The sequence below is a fragment of the Ochlerotatus camptorhynchus genome, unplaced genomic scaffold (genome assembly GCF_037179485.1).
Source record: "Ochlerotatus camptorhynchus isolate MF236.1 unplaced genomic scaffold, CSIRO-AGI_Acam_v1.1 ptg000274l, whole genome shotgun sequence".
In the NCBI taxonomy this organism is placed as follows: Eukaryota; Metazoa; Arthropoda; class Insecta; order Diptera; family Culicidae; genus Ochlerotatus; species Ochlerotatus camptorhynchus.
This window is the reverse complement of record NW_027040763.1, coordinates 6,352,709-6,364,469: the sequence shown is the minus strand read 5'-3', so window position 1 is coordinate 6,364,469 and position 11,761 is coordinate 6,352,709. Positions and strand designations below refer to the sequence as shown.

At 41.9% G+C, this 11,761-nt stretch overlaps 1 protein-coding gene across 1 annotated transcript in view; it reads left to right on the top strand.

Moving 5' to 3' along the window:
* The first annotated feature begins 5,083 nt into the window (after window positions 1–5,083).
* Window positions 5,084–11,761, top strand: part of LOC135705725 (uncharacterized) — a 93,607-nt gene continuing 86,929 nt past the window's right edge. Inside the window, exon 1 of the mRNA XM_065227565.1 lies at window positions 5,084–5,378. The gene's annotated coding sequence lies outside the window, so the exon portion shown is untranslated. The remainder of the gene's footprint in view (window positions 5,379–11,761) is intronic.

The following is an 11,761-nucleotide window of genomic DNA, read 5'->3' as shown; positions in this document are numbered from 1 at the left end:
TGGAAGTGACTTAGTTCGAATCATCCGATGCTCCTTACAGTGGTCACGTTTGACAATAGTATTTCAAACAAGCTCTAATGAAAGGTCTTACAAGGTAAACGTTTTTGCTGGCGGATCAGCAGGTAACAAATCAAATAGGTCACTAATAGTTCCATCTATCCAAAATCTGAAGAAACCACATTGGACATATCGAAAACAACGTAGTAGTTTGCCGACACCTCAAATAACAACCTTCCTAAACTGGAGGTGACGCCAACTGACGAATCGATTAAACTTAACCCTCTCCGAATTCCATGAAACTTTGCCTTATAGTTTACTATGGGCAACATATCAAATTTATGCTGCAATTTGAAAAAAAAAATATAAAGAAAGAGTCAAGGAAAACAATTTTTGAGCATATTCATTCGGATAAGCTTTCATCCGTCAAAGAGCAGTTCATGTTAGAACTCCCAAACCCTTACGTCTGGTACTGAAAAATGCTGAAACTATCATCAACTCCGTCATTTTTTAACATATCTATCTATTTTAAAAATCCACAAACTCCTCAAATCATGATGACCTTTAAAATATTTTGAAAAAAATCTTTGATTTAAATGGGGTAGTCGAAAAAAGAATGTCCGCATTACCTTGACAATTTACAATTCGTCTTTTCGGCCACTCTGTAACTATTTACTCCTATGGTAAAATCCCATCAGCAAACGTCAGTCTGTGCATGAAATATGATACACATATCCTTACCCTTTCGCTCATATGAAAATCCCATAAGATACTGTCAATATTTGCGTGAAGAGGCGGCTCGATGGTACCATGATGGAGTGAAGAGAAAGGACAAAGTCTGCTAGATTTCATGCACAGATTGTCAAACGCATATGGGAGTATACCATAGGCGGAAATAGTTAAAGAGTCGTCGTCAACGTAAATGCTTACTGAGCATGCAACCATATGCCAACCATGCCTTTCTTTCATAGGAGGCTAGACAGCAGCGCACTTTTATATCTTTTCAGGTTAAACCAAGTGGTACTCGATTATGACGACTGGGTTTGGGAAAAACGTTGTTAGGGGGTTGGTGTCAGGCCCTGCGAGCAAGCCGTAAAAAAGCATTGCAACGGAAAATCAGCAACAGAGGAATACGAACCGAGACCAACGGCAACGACCCCAGCGACGAAATAGGACTTGCGATTGGAAACTTGGCACGTGGAACTGTCGATCTCTCAATTTCATCGGGAGCACCCGAATACTCCCCAATCTACTGAAGGACCGCGGATTCGGCATCGTAGCGCTGCAGGAGGTGTGTTGGACAGGATCCATGGTGCGAACGTTCAGAGGTAATCATACCATCTACCAGAGTTGCGGCAACACACGCGAGCTGGGCACAGCTTTCATCGTGATGGGTGAAATGCAGAAGCGCGTGATCGGTTGGTGGCCGATCGACGAAAGAATGTGCAGGTTGAGGATCAAGGGCCGATTCTTCAACTTTAGCATAATCAACGTGCACAGCCCTCACTCCGGAAGCACTGATGATGACAAGGACGCATTTTACGCGCAGCTCGACCGCGAGTACGATCGCTGCCCAAGCTACGACGTCAAGATCATCATAGGAGACCTAAACGCTCAGGTAGGCCAGGAGGAGGAATTCAGACCGACGATTGGAAAGTTCAGCGCCCACCAGCTGACGAACGGGAACGGCCTACGACTCATCGATTTCGCCGCCTCCAAGAACATGGCCATACGTAGCACCTTCTTCCAACACTACCTCCCGTATCGTTACACCTGGAGATCACCACAGCAGACGGAATCACAAATCGACCACGTTCTGATTGATGGACGGCACTTCTCCGACATTATCGACGTCAGGACCTATCGTGGCGCTAATATCGACTCTGACCACTACCTGGTGATGGTCAAACTGCGCCCAAAACTTTCCGTCATCAACAATGTACGGTACCGACGCCCGCCACGGTACAACCTAGAGCGACTGAAGCAACAGGATGTCGCTTTAGCATACGCGCAGAATCTCGAGGCAGCGTTGCCAGAGGAGGGCGATGTGCCCCCTCTAGAGGACTGCTGGAGTACAGTAAAAGCAGCCATCACCGGCGCAGCCGAGAGCACCATCGGGTACGTGGAAAGAAGTCGACAGAATGAATGGTTCGACGAGGAGTGCATAGCGATTTTGGAGGAGAAGAACGCAGCGCGGGCGGTAATGCTGCAGCATGGAACCCGACAGAACGTGGAACGGTATAAACAGAAGCGGAAACAGCAGACCCGCATCTTTCGGGAGAAAAAACGCCGCCTGGAAGAAGCGGAGTGCGAGGAAATGGAACTGCTGTGCCGTTCCCAAGAAACACGGAAGTTCTACCAGAAGCTCAACGCATCCCGCAACGGCTTCGTGCCGCGAGCCGAAATGTGCAAGGATAAGGACGGGAGCCTCTTGACGGACGGACGTGAGGTGATTGAAAGGTGGAAGCAGCACTTCGATGCGCACCTGAATGGCAAGGAGAACGTAGGCACGAGAGACCAGCGCAATGGAGGAAACGACTACGTCAGTGCAGCAGATGACAGAACTGACCCAACTCCCACGCTGAGGGAAGTTAAGGACTCCATTCAGCAGCTCAAAAACAACAAAGCAGCTGGTAAGGATGGTATCGCAGCCGAACTCATCAAGATGGGCCCAGAAAAGTTGGCAACCTGCCTGCACCGGATGATAGTCAGGATCTGGGAAACAGAACAGCTACCGGAGGAGTGGAAGGAGGGGGTAATCTGCCCCATTCACAAGAAAGGCGACCATTTGGAATGTGAGAACTTCAGAGCGATTACCATTTTGAATGCCGCCTACAAAGTGCTATCTCAGATCATCTTCCGTCGTCTATCACCTAAAATGACCGAGTTCGTGGGAAGTTATCAAGCCGGCTTCATTGACGGCCGATCGACAACGGACCAGATCTTCACCGTACGGCAAATCCTCCAGAAATGCCGTGAATACCAGGTCCCAACGCATCATTTGTTCATCGACTTTAAGGCGGCATACGACAGTATCGACCGCACAGAGCTATGGAAAATCATGGACGAGAACGGCTTTCCTGGGAAGCTAATCAGACTGATCAGAGCAACGATGGACGGTGTGCAAAACTGCGTAAGGGTTTCGGGTGAACTATCCAGTTCATTCGAATCTCGCCGGGGACTGCGACAAGGTGACAGACTCTCATGCCTACTCTTCAACATTGCTCTAGAAGGTGTAATGCGACGAGCCGGGCTCAACAGCCGGGGTACGATTTTTACGAAATCCGGTCAATTTGTATGCTTTGCGGACGACATGGACATTATCGCAAGAACATTTGGAACGGTGGCAGAACTATACACCCGCCTGAAACACGAAGCAGCAAAGGTCGGACTGGTGGTGAGTGCGCCAAAAACAAAGTACATCCTAGTAGGCGGAACCGAACATGACAGGATTCGTCTAGGAAGTAATGTCACGATAGACGGGGATACTTTCGAGGTAGTGGAGGAATTCGTTTACCTTGGATCCTTAATGACGGCTGACAACAATGTGAGTCGTGAAATACGAAGGTGCATCATTAGTGGAAGTCGTGCCTACTACGGGCTCCAGAAGAAACTACGGTCAAAAAAGATTCACCCCCGCACCAAATGTACCATGTACAGAACGCTAATAAGACCGGTGGACCTCTATGTATGGACACGAGACATGGACTATGCTCGAGGAGGACCTGCAACAACTCGGAGTTTTCGAGCGACATGTGCTAAGGACGATCTTCGGCGGTGTGCAGGAGAACGGTGTGTGGCGGCGAAGAATGAACCACGAGCTCGCTGCACTCTACGGCGAACCCAGCATCCAGAAGGTGGCCAAAGCCGGAAGGATGCGGTGGGCAGGGCATGTTGCAAGAATGCCGGACAACAACCCTGCAAAGTTGGTGTTCGCTACTGATCCGGTTGGCACGCGTGATCTAGCGAGCATTGGGCATGACCGAGGATGGAGAGCGGCAGCCGCAAACCGAGTATTGTGGCGTACTATTGTTGATTATGTCTTATCTTAAATGTGATGTTGTACAAATAAATGTATGCATGTAAGTATTATAATTGGATGCCGCTAAAACCGCAATATGAATTTTTTTTTTTCATTTAAAAGTCAAAAAGTCTGATAATTTTAACTGAAAGTAGATTATATTTAATTTACATAACACTTGAAATTTAAAAAATCCGTTGACCCTTCGCTGAGATATGACAATTTGAATTTGGGGTCAAATTGGCACAAACAAGTTTTTTTTTTGGCATAGGCAAAGGGTTAAGAAAACATATGTTAATAGGGCAACAATTGAAATAGGCGGAACAATTAAACGCAAATTTCTCAATAATAAAAACACATCCACCCAATCTAACACCAGCATCCGATAGAACAAACTTCATTTATCGAATGGCATTGTTAGTTTGCGTAGGTGTGTTTGGATTATTGGGAAAATTTGCGTTTCAAGTCATTGTTTACGTTTAGTTGTTCCGCCTATTTCAATTGTTGGTCTAGATTTTATATAAAACATATTTGGGACATCAGTGGCAGCCAATTTTAATCCTTTTTGTTCCAAAAATCCCCACTGTGTCGGAGAATCCAGTCAACATTCAAACCACTCCACGTTCCTGTAAATACACGATATTCTTACTACCCACATGCGTGCTCGATTTACTCCATGTCTGCCATTCCATGGGAGAGGGACACACCGATTGAGGTGGTGGTGGTGGGGAATTAGATTTGAATTTATGAATGAAATCTTCGTTCGTATTTTCCCTCGCAACGACGATGACGACGATGAAAGGAGCAGCCAACGACGACAACGTGGAATAGTAGCAAACCTTCGGCAACGGAACACGAGGTTTTTCGTGATTCCATTCGGCTTGGGTGAATTCTACTTTCCCACCTCTTCCACCCCCTTTGAGGATGATGAACACGCTCGCAACCATCCAAAGCAAGGAAGAGGTTCATCCGTCCGTTCACGCCGCCCGCTTTGTATGTGGAAAAGGACCGCGCGCTAGCTTAGAACAGTGGCAACGTGTATAAAAGCGTGCTGCTGGCGGAAAATTTCGCTCAATCGCGCTTCAACAAGTGGTTCCCTAGTTCCACTGGCAGCAGAACGAAATCGGATTTTAATAGGGTTTTCCCGCCCCCCAGGTCGTTTGGGTGCTTGAATAGTGATCGCGAAGAACCGTTGTGAAGTGAGTTTGGAAACTTTTTCCCTAGTCCGTCGGGACACAGAACAGCTGCAGCAGCAGAAGAAACGGAAAACCCGTCGCGAGTTTAGTGGGTGCTCTCTTGTTGGTGTGACTGTGAACTGTAGAAAGTTTTCCAAGTGTCTCATCGGGCGACAAAAAGGAAGGTATATATCAAACTAGCAAGGAGTGTGTAGTCATCTGGCTAATGGAATACGATATTTTGTTTATTGTGTTATACTTTTTTTATTTTACTTCGCATTTCGGTTGGAGCCGTTGGAGAAAAATGGACGCTAATGAAGAAACGAAAGCATAATTAGATTCTGATGGAAATGTCAATGCTAGTGATTTTTGTTGCATGTTGATAAACGAGAAGACCCCTTTCGAAGAAAAGATAACGAAATTATGATAAATGGATGAAAGGAAACCCACCGAATGGACAGCTGAATAATTTAGATCAAAAATCGACTCGATGTAAGGTTGTGGTTTCAAATAGAAGCGTCCGGTGCCCCACGGTCGTTAGCGTGGGTGAATGAAAAATTAAAACCTCCCGTTCCGATTGTTGTTGCTGCTTGGCTGCACTGGGCGAAAGAGGTTAAGTACTTTCAATTTGAACCCCGACCGACGATGTAGGCAAAGATGACATATATCGATGTGGTGCGGAAAAATTATTGGGATTTATTCTGCGAAAAGTGAGAAAGTCATTGAAGGACAGAAGTTTAATTGATTGGTGATTTTGCCGCGTCTACGATTAATTAAAAATGGGTTACGGGAGTGGTGTTTAAAACTTTAACGAGATGGTTTTCTAGCCGCAGTGTGTTTGTGGAAAAAAAAACTTGGTTCGAAAAATAAGCTAACATAAGAATTACAAAATTATTTTTAAAACCTACCGGTGAAGACATTTCAGAATCCGGTCATGTCGCGAAACATTGCAAATTCTGCATACTTTTAATGAAAATCTGTAATGGAATCTTACATTTTCCGGTTTGGTGCAGCAAATTTTCATCGGACAGTAATGAAATTCATCTTCTACTCTTTAGGCGGTTACAAGCATTCTAAGACAAGATCATTTTTACATTCATACATCCTGTGGTAAGCAGCATTATATCTATTACCAGAAAAGTCGAGAACTTTTCAAACCTGAACAATTCCTAGTATAAACCGGGGATCGCACCCGCCGGATCCAACATGGTCTAGCTTTATAGCTGTGCGTTTTTTAATTGTGCTAAGAAAGTACCTCCATTTTATTGAATTTTTTCGGAATGTGAACCTCTGCTATTTTGCACAATGTGATGCTGTATGTAGCAGTACAAATTTAGTTTACCATGCACAAAAATTCATATTCATTATTGAATGCATTCTTTATAAAATAGGGATCTTTAGAATTCCTATTTACCCATGCTGCTCCCTTCTTATGAGGAAAAGTTTAAACAAAATCACTACAAGAAATATTCTCGCAGGGGCGTTCCCAGTAGCTTATTCGCAATATTGATTATCCTGAGAAATACTGAAACACTCTGGTACATTTGTTTGGTAGTTAAGAAATAAGTTTAAATTTATTCCAACAAATCAACTGTTCTTTGATTTATGTCAATTTGGAAGTTGTTGAAGGCCGAACTTATCTTCTAAAAGGAAACGTAAGACAAAATGCAATTTTTCGTTTTATTATTGTGCATTTTACACATTTAGGTATTTGTAATATAATGCGACATTTTACATATCTATCTATATATATAAAAATGAATTTCTGTCTGTCTGTCTGTCTGTCTGTCTGTCTGTCTGTCTGTCTGTCTGTCTGTCTGTCTGTCTGTCTGTCTGTCTGTCTGACCCTTATAGACTCGGAAACTACTGAACCGATTGGCGTGAAAATTTGTATACAGGAGTTTTTGGGGCCGTGGAAGGTTCTTATGATGGTTCGAGACCCCTCCCCCTTCTGTAAGGGTCCCATACAAATGAAACAGAAATTTCTGCATAACTCGAGAACTAATCAAGCAAATGGAACCAAATTAGGCATGTGGGGGCGAGTGTGGGGGTATAAGGAGATAATCATAGGAGGTAGCCCCTTAAATAATAGGGGGGGGGGCTACGTACAATATAGCATGTTTTTTTTTAAATCGGCGCATAAACTCAAGCTAATATTGAATTCCGAGCAAGACCGGGCACACTCAGCTAGTGATTAATAAATCAGCATAATACACCCAACCGGGAAATGTAAGATTCTACTATAGATTTTCATGAAAAGCACCCAAAATTTGCAATATTTCAGCACTTGAATACATTCTGTAATTTATGTCGCCGCAAGGTTTTTTGAACAGTTTAACAATGTTTATGATAGCTTAGTTTTCGAACAAAGTTTGTTTCCCAAATGCATTGCGTCTTGAAAATCATCTCGTGAAATTGCATGTACGAGGCAGTTTATTGCAAGAGCTGCCATTAAATTTGTTGTCTGAAGCATATGCACTGCCCAGAATCGCATTTCAGTCCCATATGGATTTTCGCCAATTTGAAGATAACAACATTATCCACGCTATGAATTGGCAGCTACTTTCATATTACGTGATAAAACTACGAATTTTGGTCATTTTTTTTTTCCTTTCGTTTGTTTTTTTCGTCGATCTTCACAGGTCAAGAAAGGAAGGAGTAGGAATGTGTTGTCGTGACATTCGCTATGATGGAAGCCGAGAACACCTCTGCACTTCCACGAGGAATCACTGTAATATTGGGTAATAGGGTTGGGTTTGCAGCAGGGTTCGTTTTGGTAATCGATAAGCTAAATTGATGTCCTAGCGATCATACAACGCGAAGGAGTTTGGGATTGAACCCACGGTCTTCTGCTCAGTAAGCAAAAACGTTTGCCACTAGGCAGACGAGCTCCTTTTTAATCATCGAGTTGCTGTTATTACCATGAATGTTAACAAATAAAACGATTGGCGAATCTTGAATGTGATTGAGCTTGAGTTCCAAAACTTGGTCCAATTACTGTTTCGATGAAAATGATAATGAAAGTACACCAATTTTACAATAAAAAAGCACCTGGGTAAAATTTTGCTAAGTCGAACCGTTTTCAAGATATAGCGGTTTGAAAGTATATATTTTTAAAATGTAAAATTTGCATTTTTATTGCAAAATTTTCTGATCTTTCTGAAAAAAATATTGTCGGAACTGGAGAACCGCGAAATACATTTAAAAATGTTCAAAAACTACCAACATTTTAAAAATATCTACTTTCACACCGCTACATCTCGAAAACGGTGCGACTTGGCAAAATTTTACCTCGGTGCTTTTCTATTGCAAATTTGGTGTATTTTTATTATATAAAGTCAAAAAAGTAATTGGACCAAGTTTTGGATATTTTTCCGGAGTTTTTTTTTAAATCATAACTTTTTTGTCTACCATTTTTCCATCTTTACCTATAGTGCAATTTATGGCATTTTTTGTCCCCTAAATCAAATCAACAAATTAAAAAAATACTAATTTAGCATTCCGCTAACAACCCAATTCATTACTTCATTATGATGGCTACCAAGCCTTTGGGGATTTTCCTTATTAGAGATTTGTATAGATTTTTCTCCTTTAGCTTACTTAAATCTTTGGTTTTTATTAGTTAGGTAGGTTCCGATTCAACACATTGTAGTTTCATTTTAATACCTATGATCTTGACTTTTTTACCTAGGGGATGAGTACTTAAGGGGGTTCGATTTTTGATAAGTTCTTTAGTGGGAATGACACTGATGAATACTGCACATTGTAGTCGAAATACGTCTCTGTCATGGATACCAAAATTAAGTGGAATTAAATGGAAGATAACCTTTTTTTTGCTGTTTTACTAAAAATCCTTTTTAAGAAAAAATTGTTTTAAAGATTCTATTTGAAATAAAAAAAAGGTTGGTATTTTTTTTTAAAAGTCATATTTTTTCAAATAGTCTCATCTATTGTCTGCAATATTACCCAAGACACCAAACCGGTCAGGTAAACATTTTTCGATAAAAAGTTTTCTGTAGATAAGCTTGATATTTTTCTGTATGCCCTTTCCAAAAATAAGGCTGGATTAAAAAATGGTGATATGAAGATGCAAAAAGGCATTGTTGGTCATAAGGAACGTTTCTGAAAATGTTTTTTTTTTAATAATGCGTTTATTTTTCCAGGCTCATTTGCTGTAGCTTTGCCGAGCCGATATTCATTGTTTAGATTACAAAATTACTTAAAACTAACGTTAGTAAAGCGAGGGCCGATTACTCGCGGCTATCTCGAGGATAGGGATAACAATTGTAACAAATGGATGGCAGGGTAGGGATTGAGAACACAAGGTTTGGAGAGCAATGTGCGAGTGCAAAATTAAAATCTAATCAAAAAATACAAAAAATAAACCAATTTGCGAATTTGTAGGGAATTGCTCTGTTTGCAAAAATATCCAATCGCAATTGTTGTAATACTTCATGCATTGCCATGGTCATCTGGGAGGAGGTGTGCGTCTAGTGCTTTCCCCAGGAACCGTTCACGGTCAGCAGCTACCGCCAGTCCAGTCTTGGGTGTGTCGAGCGAGGCATCCTTCAGCTTGCTCACAATCTCCAACACTGGCGAGAGACCAACAGACGAGCACTTTTGCAAGCCGTAAACTCGCTGATTCACGGCAACGTTCGCCATCGAATCACCACCAAAACTCACGGCGGACACATTATCAGCACTTTCCCCAGCTAATTTACCAATCGGACCGTGTTCAAACTCGCACACGGTGTCAATAGAACTACACGCCATATGGTAATGGGATATGGGATTAAACACGGCAAATGAGAACGAACCAAATTTGAGTTTAACTTACTCATAAATTACATAAATTGCAGGACCTCAGCGTTGAGTAAATTTGTCTCATGTTTTTCCAGGATTTTACAGGTTTGTCCAGGAAGAAATTCCCGAACATGACAAAAATAAAAATTGGATCAAGGGGTACTCAACTCTGCACATCTCAATCTGTGCCTAGTACTTTATCTGTGCCTCCAGCTGTGCCCAGTGTTGCCCCCAACGTGCCACATTGTGACAATCAAGCTGTTGGTCTCAGTACCCCATGAGTTTGGCAACCCTGCAGTTATGACTTTTCAGATTGTTTGTTTTTTGCTGCATATCAAATAAATATGAATAAGTTGAGAAGTTAAGATGGATGGGAGCTATATTTGGTTTGATCAAAACATGCAATTTCAAATATGGCTATACGATGATAATGTTTTGCTTTGCTATTAATCTCGGTTTAAACTAAGTGGCAAATAAAATTGCTAATAGTTAATTTTTCTGAAAGTCATGACAACCAGCATCCAAATTAACACAAGGATTATTTTTCTAGCATAGAATTCTCTCGAGTGTAGTGGTAAGCGTGATTGCTTCTCACCCCAGCAGGTCTGGGTTCAATCCCAGTCGGCGCCGCCGGGATGTTCTGAGGCATAAAATCTCTGATCACGCCATCCTTCGGAAGAGAAGTAAAGCCGTTGGTCCCCGGTTCATGAGCTGATGGGTCGATAGGTAGGGTCCAGGTGTGGGAGCTGCCTCCCTGGCTTCGGTAGCATTGGTGCTCAGCACGAAAAACAAGATCAACGGGAAACAAATTAAGAAAAATAAAAAGCTTTGTATCAATGGAGACGCATGGTAGTCTAGTCGCATAGGAGTATTGAGCGAAACCCCAAAACTTGATGACTTCAAAAAAAATACATGACTCAAAATTTGATATAACCAAAACCAAAAATTTCCAAGGAAAAATATAAAAATATATTGCGCCTTCTATCTGCAAACCATGAAAACTTTTAAAAAGACTAATACAATCAATGTGTTTCAATTCAAAATGAAATTTTTATAATATTGTTGTATTCATCCTTAAAAATGGTGAGGTTGTGTACAAGACACGACCGTATGGTTAGTTTTTTTTTTTTTTTTTCTTTGGTTTGTTTTTTCCGTCGATCTTGTTTTCCGTCCTGAGCACCAATGCTACCGACGTGCCAGGAAGGCAGCTCCCAAATCTGGACACTACCTATCGACCCATCACCTCATGAACCGGGGACCAACGGCTTTACTTCCCATCCGAAGGAAGGCGTGATCAGAGATGTTATGCCTCAGAACATCCCGGCGGCGCCGACTGGGATTGAACCCAGGCCTGCTGGGGTGAAAGGTTATCACGCTTACCACTGCACCACTGGCGCCGTTAGTTAGTGTAGACTACGTTAAGCTGTGTAGTGAAATTCTTGTACATTTATCTAGATATTGATTTAAAATATGTACAGTAGAAGTAATCTATGATTTCGGTCCTATGTACATATTTTGGATTTCCTACTTATTAAAACTTGGTTAAATTCAGGACCTCATAAAAATGCGAACATGAAGGGGACATGGTTCTAATGTTGGCCTATGTATCTAAGATTGGGCACACAGTAAAAAATCTGTTATTTATCAATTTAATCTAGATGAACGCATAATTGGGACGGTACTAATGGATATTTTTGATCGCTATTGAAAAGTTGGTCGATTGCTGAATTTATGTATGCGGCCAAATTAGCGCCATTTAGGTCAA